We start from the raw sequence: 5,617 nt of genomic DNA on the forward strand, positions 1-5,617 counted from the left end.
GTGAACTTTGTAGTGTTGTGTTTCGTTTGCAAGTAATTAAAATTATATTTTTATTTCATCTTTCGATTATTGAGCATACTGTAGGCTCTGAAATTATGTAACCCAAGCATCCCAATTTTGATTGAACTTGCCCCCCTTCTAACAGCCGTGTACCGCAAGTCTCTAGAGGAAGGGAAGGTTCCAAATGATTGGAAAAGAGCACAGGTAGTCCCAGTCTTCAAGAAGGGTCGTCGAACAGATGCGCAAAACTATAGACCTATATCTCTGACGTCGATCTGTTGTAGAGTTTTAGAACATGTTTTTTGCTCGAGTATCATGTCGTTTTTGGAAACCCAGAATCTACTATGTAGGAATCAACATGGATTCCGGTAACAGCGATCGTGTGAGACCCAACTCGCTTTATTTGTTCATGAGACCCAGAAAATATTAGATACAGGTTCCCAGGTAGATGCTATTTTCCTTGACTTACGGAAGGCATTCGATACAGTTCCGCACTGTCGGCTGATAAACAAAGTAAGAGCCTACGGAATATCAGACCAGCTGTGTGACTGGATTGAAGAGTTTTTAGCAAACAGAACACAGCATGTTGTTATCAATGGAGAGACGTCTACAGACGTTAAAGTAACCTCTGGCGTGCCACAGGGGAGTGTTATGGGACCATTGCTTTTCATGACCTAGTAGATAGTGTCGGAAGTTCCATGCGGCTTTTCGCGGATGATGCTGTAGTATACAGAGAAGTTGCAGCATTAGAAAATTGTAGCGAAATGCAGGAAGATCTACAGCGGATAGGCACTTGGTGCAGGGAGTGGCAACTGACCCTTAACATAGACAAATGTAATGTATTGCGAATACATAGGAAAGAAGGATCCTTTGTTGCATGATTATATGATAGCAGAACAAACACTGGTAGCAGTTACTTCTGTAAAATATCTGGGAGTATGTGTGCGGAACGATTTGAAGTGGAATGATCATATAAAATTAATTGTTGGTAAGGCGGGTACCAGATTGAGATTCATTGGGAGAGTCCTTAGAAAATGTAGTCCATCAACAAAGGAGGTGGCTTACAAAACACTCGTTCGACCTATACTTGAGTATTGCGCATCAGTGTGGGATCCGTACCAGATCGGGTTGGCGGAGGAGATAGAGAAGGTCCAAAGGAGAGCGGCGCGTTTCGTCACAGGGTTATTTGGTTACCGTGACAGCGTTACGGAGATGTTTAACGAACTCAAGTGGCAGACTCTGCAAGAGAGGCGCTCTGCATCGCGGTGTAGCTTGCTCGCCAGATTTCGAAAGGGTGCGTTTCTGGATGAGGTATCGAATATATTGCTTCCCCCTACTTATGCCTCCCGAGGAGATCACGAATGTAAAATTAGAGAGATTTGAGCGCGCACGGAGGCTTTCAGACAGTCGTTCTTCCCGCGAACCATACGCGGCTGGAACAGGAAAGGGAGGTAATGACAGTGGCACGTAAAGTGCCCTCCGCCACGCACTGTTGGGTGGCTTGCGGAGTATAAAAAAAATAATGGATTGTAAGTTTAAGTAATACAGCAGTGCTTTCGGGTTGTATCGGACAAAGTAATTTCCGGCTGTACCGGGTAAAACAGCTACCATATAGGCTTAAATTTTTAAGGTGCTTATTTCGTTTCCTTCAACAGGAAAGTGTGTGTGTGTGTGGGGGGGGGGGGGGGGTCACACGACATTAATGGGATGAAAATAACATTAAAAAAGCCGTAGCAATAGGCTGACTTTTTGGAATGACAATGAGGCAGACTAATGAGAAATATTCATTTCCACGAAGTACGTTGGGTGACACATTTAAAGCTGTACGGGAAAACAAAGAGGTGGCTATGGAGCCTGTTACCGGGAATTTTATGCGGGAGCATTCTGTAGTGAACAGGAAATGATACTGCATGATCAGTGAAACCTTCTAAGAAGACTGCGCTCTGTGCCATTGGGAGGGTTGGGTCCATGAAAACTTTGTCGCTTGGAGCTGAATGGTATTTACTATACATGTGATAAATGTTTCACAAATCGTTCAACTAATGTTTTGATTTACACCTATTTTTCTCAGTACTTTAATTTTGTAATTCTATTGTGAATTTGTGCTTGAGGAAACTTTCTCACGACATGGGAACTCTGTGCTAAGATGGATAACTTGTACTTACTTTAGTGTTTGTAACCATTTACAGTCCAATTAAAACTTTTTTGTGTCAAAAGGCGAACATATATTCTTGCAACCAGTTTTATAATAACGCTAGAGACAAACGCGGCTTTACCAGGGTATTTACTTTGCCAGTTTTCTATTAGAAACGAAACTTTGTACGTACTCCTGCAGTAGACTTTGGTGCGAGATAATCCCAGACTTTCTGCATGGTGGGTGGTGGGTGCAGCTGCTTGGCGTGACTGCAACGTGAATGCGTAAAAGTCTCTACGGCAACGCCCCTTCACAGCTCTAGAGACGGCTACTGTTTTCGCCTGCGATCCTATGCGCTTCGCAGTTGAAAGCTGTCAAAAGCGCTGTCAGGTGTCAGGAATTTCCGAAAGTTGACTGTACTGTAGGACTGGCTTCGTAGTAAAGAATAAATATATAAAAACTTAATGGATTAGTGCCTTTTTTCACACATCTGAGGGTTTATGAGGCTACATCTCTTGAACTGTACTATGTGATCAAAAGTACCCGAACACCCCCAGAAACATATGTATTTCATATTGGGTGCATTGTGCTACCTGTGGTGTCACCGCCAGACACCACACTTGCTAGGTGGTAGCCTTTAAATCGGCCGCGGTCCGCTAGTATACGACGGACCCGCGTGTCGCCACTGTCAGTGATTGCAGACCGAGCGCCGTCTCACGGCAGGTCTAGAGCGTCTTCCTAGCACTCGCCCCTGTTGTACAGCCGACTTTGCTAGAGATGGTTCACTGACAAATTACGCTCTCATTTGCCGAGACGATAGTTAGCATAGCCTTCAGCTACGTCATTTGCTACGACCTAGCAAGGCGCCATTATCATTTGCTATTTATCTTGTGATGCATGTACCGTCAGACCGATGTACACCAATTATGGATTAAAGTTAAGTATTCCATCAGCTACGTACTTTATATGCTACTATAAATTCCCTTAACACCACAGGTAGCACAATGCACCCAATATGAAATACATATGTTTCTGGGGGTGTTCGGGTACTTTATATGCTACTATAAATTCCCTTAACTGTTCCAGACCTCACGCCAGCCTGCGTGAGCTTAAACGCGTGCCTTTCGGCTACCAATCATAGTGGCTTGGCTGTCTTGCCAAGTCATAACACTACCACCTACTGCCAGGTACTCCATATGAGCAACCTCAGTAGTCAGACATCGTGAGAGAGCAGAATGGGGAGTTCCGCGGAATTCAAGGACTTCGAACGTGATCAGGTGATTCTGTTTCACTTGTGCCACACGTCTGTACGCGAGACTTGCACACTCCTAAACATCCCTAGGTCCGCTGTTTCCGCTGTGATAGTGAAGTAGAAACGTGAAGGGACAGGTACAGCACAAAAGCGTACTGGCCGACCTCATCTGTTGACTGACAGAGACCGCCGAAAGTTGAAGAGGGTCGTAATATGTAATAGGCAGACATCTGTCCAGGCCATCACACAAGAATTCCAAACTGCATCAAGATCCACTGCAAGTTAGGCGGGAGGTGAGAAAATACACAATGTGGTGATCCGATGGCAGTGTGTGGGTATGGCTGATGCCCGGTGAACGTCATCTGCCACCGTGTGTAGCGCCAACAGTAAAATTCCGAGGCGGTGGTGTTATGGTGTGGTCGTGTTTTTCATGGACGAGGCTTGCACCCCTTGTTGTATTGCGTGGTACTATCACAGCACAGACATACATTGATGTTTTAAGTGCCTTCTTGCTTCTCACTGTTGAAGAGCAATTCGGGGATGGCGATTACATCTTTCAACACGATCGAGCACCTGTTCATAATGCGCGGCCTATGGCGGAGTGGTTACACGACAGTAATATTCCTGTAATGGACTGTCCTGCACAGAGTCCTGCTCTGAATGCTATATAGAACACCTTTGGGATGTTTTGGAACGCCGACTTCGTGGCAGGTCTCACCGACCGACATCGATACCTCTCCTCAGCGCAGCACTCCGTGAAGAATGGGCTACAATTCCCCAAGAAACCTTACGGGACCTTATTGAACGTATGCCTGCGAGAGTGGAAGCTGTCATCAAGGCTAAGGGTGGGCTAACACCATACTGAAATCCAGCATTACCGATGGAGGGCGCCACGAACTTGTAAGTCATTTTTAGCCAGGTGTCCGGATACTTTTGATCACTTAGTGTATGATTCGTACAATTAAGTATTTGTGTAGGTGTATTCAGTGGCATATGTGAGTACTGTCTGCGAAATATGTTGCGAGTAGAATTAGCACCAAAGAGGAAATAAATTTAAACTTAATGCATGATGCGGCAGTTTTCCACTCATCTCAGTATTTATGACGTCATGCCTTCTGATCTAAGCATCATACAGTGATGAAATTTGTAGGCCCATTTAGCGGGATACGTGGATATTGTCTATAAAATGTGTTGAGAATAAGAAGAGAGTTGGTAGCATGAAAGTAATAAATTTAAATCGTCACTGAAGTTTTTCATGCGTTTCTGTGATTATGATGTCATATCTCCTGAACTGTCTGTGGTACGATGACAAAATTTTGTAGATGCATTTAGTGGCATATTTGAATATTGTCTGTGAAATTTTTTACGAAAAGAACTTCTAGCACAGATGTAATCAATTTCAACGTCATGAATGATGCGATAGTTTTTCATGCAACTCATTGTTTATGACCTCATATTTCCTGAACTATTATAGGTAAGTCGTTCTTAGCCACCCTCTCTCCCAGTGACTGTTCTCTGACAATAAGGGATATGTGTACCAAGTGTGGTTGATATCAGTCCAGTGGTTTAGGAGGTGATGTGGAACATACATACACACATCCATTTTTACAATACGTACGGATTATGCAATACTGTATAGATGGTGGTAAACCTTTCGGGGTAAAAGGCCGTGGTCCACGAAACACTTCTGTTCCTGAAGTTTCGTTCAGAACTGCGCTGTACATCTTCAGAGGCGTCGCCCCTCGTTTCAGCCTTGCCGACTGAGAGGGATATATGTGCTGAGGAACATGGGCGTGGCCTGAGTCACACCTCATAAGCAGAGATGATCCTTGTCAAAGATAAAATTTAACTATCCACTGCCGTCATGTCAAAGGTAAAAAACTGTTTAGCGATTCTATAGAGCTACTGTCCCTATGTCGCTAAGTTTTGTGGTCTCTTCTTTCCAATTACAATATATATTTCATTGGCTTCTCTACATAGAAGTGGATAATAGTTCTTCGACGTTGATAGAAATTTTGTTCCGTAAAACTTCACTTCGTGACTTCCTGGTGAGGAGCATGCTCTGTTACAGCCGATTTGTTGGTATGGCGTGGTCGACAAAGACTTCTGAGTTCCTTTAGCCGTGTGTTCACGCTTCTCTTAGTTTTTTCCAATATAAACAGAGGAGGGCGTTTATCCTTCACAGATCCGGATCGCTTGACATATTTTCTTTGTTGGTCTAAAAACCGGTC

This window comes from Schistocerca cancellata, chromosome 8 (genome assembly GCF_023864275.1).
Source record: "Schistocerca cancellata isolate TAMUIC-IGC-003103 chromosome 8, iqSchCanc2.1, whole genome shotgun sequence".
In the NCBI taxonomy this organism is placed as follows: domain Eukaryota; kingdom Metazoa; phylum Arthropoda; class Insecta; order Orthoptera; family Acrididae; genus Schistocerca; species Schistocerca cancellata.